At 44.3% G+C, this 11,615-nt stretch overlaps 2 long non-coding RNA genes across 2 annotated transcripts in view; one reads left to right on the top strand and one right to left on the bottom strand.

Moving 5' to 3' along the window:
* The first annotated feature begins 575 nt into the window (after nt 1-575).
* LOC119616715 lies at nt 576-3,773 on the top strand. Its single transcript, XR_005232701.1, has 3 exons — nt 576-1,356; nt 2,573-2,626; nt 2,716-3,773. It is a non-coding gene; the product is annotated as an uncharacterized LOC119616715 (long non-coding RNA).
* Nucleotides 3,774-5,135: 1,362 nt separating this feature from the next.
* Nucleotides 5,136-11,615, bottom strand: part of LOC112449941 — a 9,357-nt gene continuing 2,877 nt past the window's right edge. Inside the window, exons 2-5 of the long non-coding RNA XR_003038492.2 lie at nt 11,155-11,224; nt 9,354-9,416; nt 7,998-8,120; nt 5,136-7,257 (exon numbers count right to left, since the gene is read on the bottom strand). This is a non-coding gene — a long non-coding RNA (uncharacterized LOC112449941). The remainder of the gene's footprint in view (nt 7,258-7,997; nt 8,121-9,353; nt 9,417-11,154; nt 11,225-11,615) is intronic.

Genomic DNA, 11,615 nt, shown 5'->3' with positions numbered 1-11,615 from the left:
GGAGCGGTGTGATTCAGTCTCCAGGCGGTGGAAGTGTCCCTTTTCATTTCAAAGGAAGGAGAAGGGTTCGAGTGAACAAAAACACACTGAATAATTAACACAAAGACGGCTGCCTCCACCCTGGGCTCTGCTGCACGGGTGTTGACTTGTTGGGTTGCATCGGTGTTGTGATACTGTTGTATTGTTGTGTTGTTGTTGCATTGTGCCACATCATGTTGCTGCTGTATTGTGTTGTTGTTCTTGGGTGGCAGACACGATGAGTGTGGATGTAACCTTGTATTATGTTGTGTTGTGCTGCACGGGTGTTGACTTGTTGTGTTGCATTGGTGTTGTGTTGTTGTGATGCTGTCGCATTGTGTCAGGTTATATTGTTACAGTATTGTTGCATTATTGCTGTGTTGTTGTGTTACGTTGTGTTGCGTTGCTGCTGTATTGCTGTATTGTTGCTGTGTTGTTGCGTTCCTGCTGTGTTATTGCGTTGCTGCTGTGTTGTTGTGTTGTTGTTGCATTGTGTCACGTCACATTGCTGCTGTAGTGTTGCGTTGCTGCTCTGTTGTTGCATTGCTGCTGTATTGTTGTTTTTGTATTGTTGCATTACTGTTGTATTGTTGTGTTGTTGTTGCATTGTGTCATGTCACGTTGCTCCTGTTTTGTTGCGTTGCTGCTGTGTTGTTGTGTTGCTGTTCTTGGGCGAGTGTGGATGTGACTTCAGTGGGAAGAAAAGAGGTTGTGAAATCAGAAAACAGGTTCTGTCTCCACTAATCAGAACATATTCTTAGAGTTTATGATGCAGTGTGTGAGCGTGCATGTGCGTGTCTGTGTGTGTGTGTGTGTGTGTGTGTGTGTGCAGGGCTGGAGCCGGTGTGTTTGCAGAGTCTTACTTTGTGTCTGTTGAGAAAGTGTGGGATGGTATGAGCGGCTTATGTCTGACTGAACATGTGTGTGCCTGCGTGGGCAGGCAGTGTGTATAGGGGCGATATGTGTGTGTGTGTGTGTGTCTCTGCACACATTACACTGGTGTGGGCGTTTTGGGCAAGGATGTGTGTGGGTGTAGTGAGCGTAGGCGGAGGTTATGTGACATACAGATAGAGACTGCAGTGTTCCTGCAGTGTGTGTGTGTGTGTGTGTGTGAAACTTTGCTGCAGAGTGTGAAGAGCAGAAGCAGCTATAAGGGCCCTCCTGCCTACAAATGTGCCAGCGTGGAAATCTGCTGCCTTCTTCTCCACGACTTCCACTTTAAATCACCTCCGTGAAGAAAAACACTCGCAAAATGTGTCACGCCAAAACGCAGAAAGGATACAACAACAACTGCTGGGGAAAAACTTTTCTCCTTCAGACACAAGATCCAGTCAGCTCGTAAGAAATAAACTATAAATGCTTTTAAAACTTCACCACAAATAAAGCAGCAGACGTTTAAATCTACAAGCGTTGGACCATTCCCAGAACGGCTTCCAGAAACCTGAAGAAGCTCCAGGAACTTCTCAGAAAAGTTAAAAACTCATTCAGGAACTTTGGATGGTCTTAAAGATGCAAACTTTTCATTTTATTTAGGAGGAAATCTTTAAATTACTCATGACTTAATGATGACTTAAATGTTCAGAGATCAGTTTGTCTCGGATTATCTTTGCCCAAATGTCTAATAATGAATTTTCTCCTGGTTTGAAACGTTTCGGCAGTCGTGTTTCCTGGTTCGGTCACATTTTGACACGTTCAGAATGACTCACTCGGCTCTGATCGGGGTTCAGTTTGTGGCTGAACGCTTCAGCAGCTGAAAGGTTAAAACGTTTGAGGATTAAGCTGTGAAATGACACATTTCTGAGTAAATATCAACGTCGCGTGTTTACCTGTGGCTGAAACAAAAGGGAGGAGGGGGTCATAAAGACATATCTGAGCTTTCCTTTTTTACAAACCTGAGACTAAATAACTCCCGACCTTCGTCGTCCGTCAGCAGTTTAGGTTTCGATTTAAGAAGACAACAATGAAATAAATGTGGATAAACTCTTTTATCTTATTAAGACAATAAAATGTTTTTCATTGATTTACAGACGCTGCAGCTCCTAATTTGTAGGTTTTTTGTTATGTTCTGGTTGTTAATAAAGTTATTTTAACCTTTTTTAAACTTGTTTATTGATGGATTCTTGAAGATGTTTTGCGACGTGTTGGCCCTCGGTGTTCGTGCTGTTAATGACTCTCAGCTACTACCACGCCATCTGTCAAACAGACTGAGTTACAACTATTTCTGTTTGCTAAGGTCAATTAGCTGTGTCGGCCATCTTGAATCAGGTTACCTCTAATGGTTTTATTAAAATCCATCCAGTGGTTCATGAGATATTTTGCTAACAAACATACAGAGAGGTAGCTACATGATCACCCACTTTTTATTTCTGTAATTGCTTTTTGATTAGTATTCTTAATATTTTTAAATGGTTCCTCTTAGAGAAAAGTTTATTCATGTTTGTTAGTTTACTCAAATTACCTGTTATAGTTACACCAAACTTACTGTGAACTAAAATGACCTGATTGATGTTTTTATTTCTGTATTTGATTCTGTTGTTGTTTCTGTGTTGTGAAGCACTTTGGATCGCCTTGCTGCTGAAATAAGTAAATCCACTTCACTGTTACAGGGGTGAGTAATAATGAACGAACTGCATGTTAAAGTGAAACTGATGACGAGTTTAAATGGATTTAAATCTAAGGATTCTGGGTGCTCCTCAGGTTCTCCTCACGAGCTTCGATACGAAGACACCAGGTGTTGCTAACCTGTGCGCCTCCAGCAGGAAAGCTCCCTGCCGACACGCTGACGTGGCGTGGAGGGGGGGGGTTGCCCTTTCTGTCCACGCAGAGGCCTCAGCGACCCTCGCCGCCCACGGCGCCTACAGTCTGAGAGCTGCTGACGTCTGACACGTCTGCTATCTGACGCTCCCTTCGCCACGACCCCACACTGCAGTCAGAGAGAAACCAGCGTCCCTCAGAGCGTGTGGAAACACCTCAGCTCGGAGTTTATCTCAGGGTGTGATTAATCTGCTGAGAGAACCAGTCTGGCCTGCTGCAGAAAGGTTACGACTCCATATCAGGCTGCTTTCAAACAGATGTGACAAAAGATGAAGAGGAAAGCAGGAGGAGGGAGAGAAGAAGAAAAACTGTTGGAAATGATGAAACAATGCGAGCTACAAGGGCGTGAACAAAGTTGAGGCAGGCTTTGAAGTGCAGCCACACATTTTGCATGATTATCGCTGTTAAGTTTTTGATCTCCAGCCAGCAGGCACGAAAAACAACAGCAGCTTGGGATTAGTTCTCCCTCCCCCACTCACACGCCTACCTTGCCAGCATAAGTCCCTGACTCAATTAGAAAAAAACCTCTGCAACTTAGGGCTCCTCACGCACAAGTACCCACATCACCCTGCCCACGTCCCTGCAGCACATCACAGGCTGCATCGCTTTAATCGCTGCTACAATGAACGCTCAGGGATTTGTCTTAGTGACATTAATGCAGACGGCGAGTGTACACACCGACGAGACCGCTCAGAGACAGCAGGGCCCAAATAAAAATGGATCCTCCTTTAATTCAGTGTCAGATAGAATCCACAGAGGCTGCTGCATGGACACGCTCAGAAACACTGAACTGGTCAGAAGCATCGAGATGATCTGATGACTTTTTATTCAGCATCTGCTTTGATAAACGATGAATAATAAATATGTTTACCTCTTGTACAAACTGACTCTGGAAAATTGTGTTCACTTCTTAACTGACAACCAGATCAGAAGCGGGTTCTGTAAAACCACTCGGAAAATCTCTTTCTGTTGTTTTAAACCACAGAAGAAGAAGAGCTGAGGTGAAGACAGATAAGTATCTGTGCGGCTTTATTACAGTTAAAAACCTGCGTGACTTTCAGCACAGTTAGGATCCAGTGGTTCCAGTTTCTCTGAAGAGACAGAGCTTTAAAATGTGTTCATGAAGCAACCAGAGGGGAGATTAAATCTTCAGAACCAAGTCCTCCTTTTTAACAAATAATTAATAAAACAAATCAGACATTTCTAAAACATGTTTATATTCAGAGGCAGTGAGTTGTAACGATGAACATGATGCTTCAGGAAAAGTGAGCGGTACCAGTCCAGAGTTGGACCTGGAGGACGTGTGAGGACAGAGGATGGATTTAACATCTCACACACCTCAGAGACGAGTCACGATGTCTTCAGAACGTCTCCTGGAGAGCCTGCTTCAGATGTTCCTTCAGACTGGCTGCAGTGCTGACGGATCATCAGCGAGACCACTTCTGTAAAAGCTCCGGAGCTACAGGTGTGTTAACACAACGCCAGGGCGGAAAGACGTCAGCAATGACCTCAGAGAAGCAGCTGCTGCTGCCTGTCAATCTGGGAAGGGTCAAAGGTCATCTGGAGTCCATCATTCTACAGAGAGAAAGAAAACCTTTAAGACAGCTGCTGATCTTCACCCTGAAGGTCAGACCGTGCAATGAGCTCCATCTCAGACTCTACAGGCCTCAGTCAGCAGGTTAAAGGTCAAAGGTTAAAGCCTCTTCTCTCTAAGAACAACATGGCAGCACGACTTAGGTTCATCTGAAGGAACCAGAAGACTTCTGGACCAGAACCAGACCAGAGGACAGATGTTTACCCAGAATGCACTGCAGCTGTCAGCACGGTGGTGGAGGGCTGATGGTTTGGGCTGATTCTGAAGTCAGATGTGAGGCCATCTGTCCAACAAACAGGACAATGATCCCAAACACAGCAGAACGGTCCAGAACCAGAACCAGAACCTCAGAGAGCTGAGCAGAAACAACGCTGGAAAGAAGAGTGGGCCACAACTCCTCCACAACCATGACAGTTCTGCTGCTATCAATGAGGTATTAAATCCAGGGGGAAATCAACCGTTACTCTGGAGTTATTTTTGCCCGCTCTTGATGAAACAAACAAGGAACCCTGTGGATGAATATAAAAAAGTTCCTCTTCCTGCTAAAAACCCTCTCAGATCTGTGGGTTTATTTACCAGCACCACCCAAAGCAGAATCAACTTTCTAAACACAAGAATTACTCAGGAATTCAGTTTCCAGCTTCCCAGTCCAGCGGCGCTCACTGCTTCCGCATCCAGGAAGTAAAACATTTATTTACTGGAAGGTGGAAGTAAAGCTCCAGTTCAGAGAGAAAATGTAAATGCAGATGTAAATGTGGGTGACCAGTAAATCTGATGAGGAATGCTAATGCTGCCTTGTTGGTGGTGATGTGGGAGATCCTCCAGCTGAAGTCGCTCAAAGGGAAACAGTCAGCTCCATTTACATTTACACACCTAAAGTTCCAGGAACTGAAGCTCAGAGCCTCCCATGAATCTCACCATGAGTAACCCTGAGGTCAAAGGTCACATACCAGCTCATGAGATATTCTGCTAACACACAGACAAACACACACAAGTTACATGATTGCTCATCTTTAGTGACAGCGGCTGATAAAAAGTTAATCAATTACTGTAATGTTTTCCAGGTGGTTTTCTTTGCTTAAGGATGAATGGGAAATCTCTTTAGCTTAGTTCAGTTTTTTTTGGAAAATCCACATTTTGAACTTCTGAACGGTCCAATCAGTGCGAGCCTCTTCCATGAACTGACATCCTATTGGCTGTGAAAGATCCCTCCTCGAGCAGGAAGCGGATCAGGGTCATAAAACTTTGTCTGCTCTCTCCTCATTGAGAGTCGGCAGGAAGCGGTTCTCCTGCAGGCTGCGGGGGCCGGAGGAGGGCCCGGGTGGAGCCCGATCAGGCTGGGCTACCAGCCGCCCACAGACAGGCTCGGCTGGGTGGGCGTCATCTATGGAGCGATTGATCCCAACCAGGACAAAAAGTCCCCCTGTTGTCCTGCTCGACCAGCAGCAGCAGAGTTTCTGCAGCAAACTGTTATTATTTAGAGCTTTAAAGAAAACTGCAACATATTCCTGCTTCAAACACCGAGGCTGCTGCTGGTTTTATCATCACAGACATGCTACAGCTTTTAGAAAGGAAGTTCAAGATATTCCTTCGATTTTATGTTTGTTTTAAAGCTAATTCTGAGTGAGGTTAAAATGCTGCTCAGAGACCAGAACCAAACTAAAACTTTGCAGCAGAAAAAAAACATTTATTTCAAAAGTCAAGCAGGTGCCGTGATCAGTGTTGTTGGTGAGAGAACTGTGGAAAATGTGAAGCTGCTGTGGGACTCCGGTGTCTCACCACCGTCTCCTTTGAAGTCCAGGCAGCCATGTTGGGGCGGCGGCGGTGGCGGCGGCTGATCTGGGTTCAGTGTGGAGGTGTTTGCTTGGAGAGGAGGAAAGGTCACGACTACAGAGCGAGCATCCTTTACTCTTTCAGACAGACGTCAGAGCTGTTACTCAGGTGGTGCCGTGGGTTTGAGGCTGACTTGAACACTGAAGGAGTTTCTGGCGGAAACTTGATTCGCTCAGAAAGCAGCAGTCCCAGTCCCGAATAAATGTGTTAACCAGACTAATTCTTACCTTAAAGACTGCAGAAATTATCCTACCTGAAGACAAATATGCACCATTCAGTTCTGAATCATTTAAACGTCTGTAACCTGTTTACCTCTGAGACGACTTCCACTGTGAGCCGGCCAGTTTGGCGAGAGTTCATAATTTTATCCTTGAGCAGATGAAGCAAAGAACGACAGGAAGGAAGACCTTTTAGCGAAGCCACACCTGTAACACACCTGAAGGCAGGCTGACGGATGTGTTCACTGATGATGTGGCAGAAAACAGAAGCAGATGGATCAAGTTCTAAAGTGCAAATATGAGCTCAGGTGGAGAAGAAGATGCAGCACCGAAGTACAGATGGAAAAAAACAACAACAAATAATCTGGAGAGGCTGAGCCAGGCGGCAGATTGGAATCTGATGGAGCTGAATTCACTCACTGCAGACTAAACAAATGAACACATCAAAAAACAAACCAACCAACAACAAAATGAACTAAAGAACCGAGCAGCGTGTGTCATCTGTTTGTTCTGATGTGTTTGCATGTAAAGAAACAAATGTACTTTAACAGTTCTGTTCCTGCATTATCATTCTGACGCAGATGAGTCTTAAACCTAACGATGATAAGTCAAAGGTCATTCTGTTTGGAGCTGCAGATGCGTCTCCTCCACCTGACAGCAACATCTGCTGGAAGCTGCAGATGCGTCTCCTCCACCTGACGGCAACATCTGCTGGAAGCTGCAGATGCGTCTCCTCCACCTGACGGCAACATCTGCTGGAAGCTGCAGATGTTGGAGCATCTAAAAACAAAAAGGTTATCATGTAATTAGTCCAGTTTGTGACTCTTCACTCTGCAGCTCATTTTGTGACGATTGTTATTCTAATTCATCATTAATCACACAGCTGAGCTGCACAACAACTTAATGAATAATAATTCATGTTTAATCCACATCATCAGGGTTTATGAAATGTACACAGCACTCAGGATCTGATCCTCAGACGGAACATTTTAGCTTCTCCTGATCATTTGATGGTGATAGATCGAAGAGGCACAGCCTGGAAACACTGATCCTTCAAAAGGTAGAAAAAAAAAACGAACATTAAACTGCAAAATGCAAAAAGGCATCAACTATTGTGACCAGTGGATGAAAATGTTAATTTGCTCCTTTGATAAAGATGCATGTCATTTCCAAATGTGATTACACAAACAGAATGGTGAGCTTGTAATGGGCTTAGGATGTTTTAAAATATGTGACAGAGCCTGCACAGTGTGAAATCCACAAAAGAGCCCCAAAAGGAAACCTGTAAGCTTAAAACCAGAGAGGGGCCGACAGCGGCTCCCTGAGGAACGCCGGGATTAAAGCTTCTTAAAACGGGATGGAAACGTTTAAGCAGATTATTAAAACACAACCAAACCAGAAACAGACAGGTTCTGGGATCACAGAGCCAAAAGCTGTGATCTGCAGCCATGAAGTATTTCCTGAACCATCCCTCCAATTAAAGATGATTTTGTTTAATCATGAAATCGGCGTTTTGTTACCGATAACAGGTGACGCTGCGGCGCTCACAGTCCTGCAGGAACACAGGCGAGGTCGGGCTAACAGCCAGCTGGGTGACGGCAGAGCGACCATGACAGCTGTCTGCTCTCATACATGTTAGCTGTCTGCACACACACACACACACACACACACAGTGACTGTAAAACACACAGGATGGAGGCAAACATCAACATAACGCCATAAACTGCAAATAAAAACAACATACAGAGATTTGCATTTAATTTTAATCCTGTAAAACTATTTTTACTCTTCATATAACCTCAGATTCTGTAAATTTATGGATTAAAATAACTTCTAAGATCCCACAGCGTCTACAAGTTTCATATAACAGTGTTTCATTAAGCAGGAAACGTCCAATAAAAGCTGATAAACTCATCAAGCATCATGAACGTCAAACAGACTGCTTCTGCAGATCTTATAGCTGTTGTTCTGAAGATTAACTAAAAGCTGTGATATAAACACAGCAGAACGCAGCACCACATGGGAAACCATCGGATACTAAAACGAGCATGTCTGTTCTAAAAAAAGGCTAAAATTTCTCAATCCAAGAGGAGAACAAGAGGCGAGCAGCCGTGAGAGTCCCAGTCTGCAGCTTCCTGCCAGCGTGACTCAGACCGGACTCTGCAGGGAGTCCTACCCGGGTCGACTCGTGGGGAGGGGACGACCCGTGACCCGCTCGGGTGGCAGGTTAGTCATTTACCCAGCAGGGGCTGCAGATGAGTGAAAACCAGAGCTGATGGTGGTCTGTGGCTTCAGCTCAGCGCCGTGAAGTGAGCTCTTAGTACTTAAACGTTCAAGAGCCACTGAAGCACATCATTGCTGCTGCGCTGCATAAATTCTGGGGATTTAATGATCTGACAGAGAGTTTATTATCTGCAGACACTCACACTCAATTTAAACTTTATACTAACAGGCAAATAAAACAACACGGAGCTAATAAACACAGACTAAACCCCCACACAACATATTCTCTGAGCAAACAGCAGGTTGTGGATCTGCAAAAGTTATTGTTTTATTCTCAAAAGCATCAAATATTTTCATGTTATTTGCCTTCATAAAGCCCCTAAAACCCTTTAAATTACAGCAAAGACTGGCTAAAAAGTGATCTGATTAGCAGTTAAAGGAAATATTTCTTTAATTTAGGTCAAAAGCCATAAAGTAAAGAGCTTATTTTACGTTTTTGTTGATTTGTGAAGTCTCCTCCTGACAGAATATTTTTTGTGTTTTAGGACTTAAAGCCAGAGTTCCAGATGGAAATAAGGAGCTGCTTTAAATAAATGACTGAATAATCTGCACAAAAGCTCTGTTTTCAAAGTGAAACCTGAATTTTTTAGCACCTTTTCTGGGACAGGAACCACAGTGACCAGCTCCAAACCAGCGGCAGGCTGCCTGAAGGCTTCCTGTGGTGGAAAAGAGGCTGATTTCAGTTTCAGAAGCAGGTTTTTGTCCCTGATCAGAGGGGAGGACTGTCATCACCTCAGCTGAACACTCGCTCCTCAGAGTGTCTGAACCCTCCTCTATCACCACACAGAGGAGAAGACGACAGAAACAGCCTCGGGTTGTATCTGGGCAGCAGCGACGGATAAAAAATGATATTAATGCTTTTTAATCTGGGCGGTAAATGGGTCCAATTAAGGAAATTGGTCTTGGATGAACAGTGAGACGGTGCCATTAGTGAGATCACATCTGAAGTCTTTGAGAACATTAAGAGGCTCAGAAGGTAGAAGATGGTTCTTCTTTGCAGGTTTTTTATAGAATAACTTGTTTTTATTGTCTCTGAGGAGGAAAAAAGGGAAACTGAGTGACATTGTTGGCCTTTCAGGTCAGAGAATCAGCCACGTCCCGCCAACACGCCGCCTCTCTGAGATGCTAATCTGAAGCATGTGGAGGTCAGAGAATAATCTGCGCCATCCGACGTTCAGCTCGCGGTCCTGACACCTTCCAAGGAAAAGCAACACGATTATCGTGTTTGTTATTAAGAACAAAACAGCAGCAGAGGGGCTGATGACATTTCTCCACGGATATCAGACAGGCTGAGCGTGCCAAGACGCTTTGAGTTTATTATTTTTTATCTTCTTTTATGACAGCACAGTCTAGTTTTTGAGGAAGCCTATTACTGTCCTCCCACACACCCCCATCAGTAGCAGGCGCACCACGACCTCAGTAACCCTCCACACACACACACACACACACACACACACACACACACCGGTTTAAGACCCCTCTGACGCTGCCGGAGTGCTACTGCCATCAAGTGGCTGCTTCCCCACACTGCAGAGTCAAACTGGACGTCTGCAGAGGACTCCACCTGAGCCAAGATGGCCGCCACAGCTAGCTGCCCTGAGTCAACACAGAAAGGGCGATAACCCGGTCAGATTTACAGACACTGAGCTAAAGTTCGGTGTGGTAGTAGCTGAGAGTTATCCCCAGCAGAACAGAACATGAGGTCTTTGGTTAAAAGTTTGGTACTGAAGGCAGCGGGCGACAAGCATTCCTTTAAAGGTGCTAATTATAAAATATAAACTAAAACATGAAGTGTTGTCTGAGGGCTCTGCAACCCGCGGCTCTGGGGCCACATTTGGTCCCTCTGCAGCGCCTCTCTGGAGCTTTGACCAAAGATAACGTGATTAATGTTTAAATTCATAACAGATGAACACATGAAACAAGGAACAGGTTGTCTTTAAAAATCAAAGTAAATTAAGGTTTTATCTTCTCTTTATTTGCTTTATTATCTTCTAAGTGGGGTTTTTTTCAGTCGTTTTTGTTCTGATGTAAAAATACCAACAACTGCTTCATTTTCGTGATGTCACAAACTATAGTTGGGTTTATAAGTAGTTTTTATGTAACTCTTACTGAGCTGTCCTGACTTTTTTTCAAGTTTCAGGAATATTCTGCAGCTCTGGGTGAATTTTATTTAGTGGGAAAGGAGCGTTTGTTTGGATCGTGAAGGCTGCAGAGCTGTGGTGGAGTTAAACACACAGGAAGTGATGTTTGGGTGGAAATATCAGGAAAAAAAGGAAATATCAGCGTAAATTTGTTGCTAAATGTGAAAGAAAAGAGAAAGAACGAGTCGGACGACCATCAGGAGCTGAAAACATCTTCAACAGGTTTATCTGCAGACTGAGTGTAAAAACATACCGACACATCAGGGCTGTCCCACGGCTCCGTCCCAAACTGCTCCTCCGTGTTTCAGTCACTTCGGCTGATTCTGGAGGTAAACAAAAACACTTCGGCTGATTCTGGAGATACAAACACACTTCGGCTGATTCTGGAGGAAAACAAAAACACTTCAGCTGATTCTGGAGGTAAACAAAAACACTTCGGCTGATTCTGGAGGTACACAAACACACTTCAGCTGATTCTGGAGGTAAATAAAGACACTTCGGCTGATTCTGGAGGAAAACAAAAACACTTCAGCTGATTCTGGAGGTAAACAAAAACACTTCGGCTGATTCTGGAGGTAAACAAACACACTTCGGCTGATTCTGGAGATACAAACACACTTCGGCTGATTCTGGAGGAAAACAAAAACACTTCAGCTGATTCTGGAGGTAAACAAAAACACTTCGGCTGATTCTGGAGGTACACAAACACACTTC

The sequence above is a fragment of the Kryptolebias marmoratus genome, linkage group LG23, assembly GCF_001649575.2.
Source record: "Kryptolebias marmoratus isolate JLee-2015 linkage group LG23, ASM164957v2, whole genome shotgun sequence".
In the NCBI taxonomy this organism is placed as follows: domain Eukaryota; kingdom Metazoa; phylum Chordata; class Actinopteri; order Cyprinodontiformes; family Rivulidae; genus Kryptolebias; species Kryptolebias marmoratus.
This window is presented reverse-complemented; position numbering and strand designations above follow the sequence as displayed.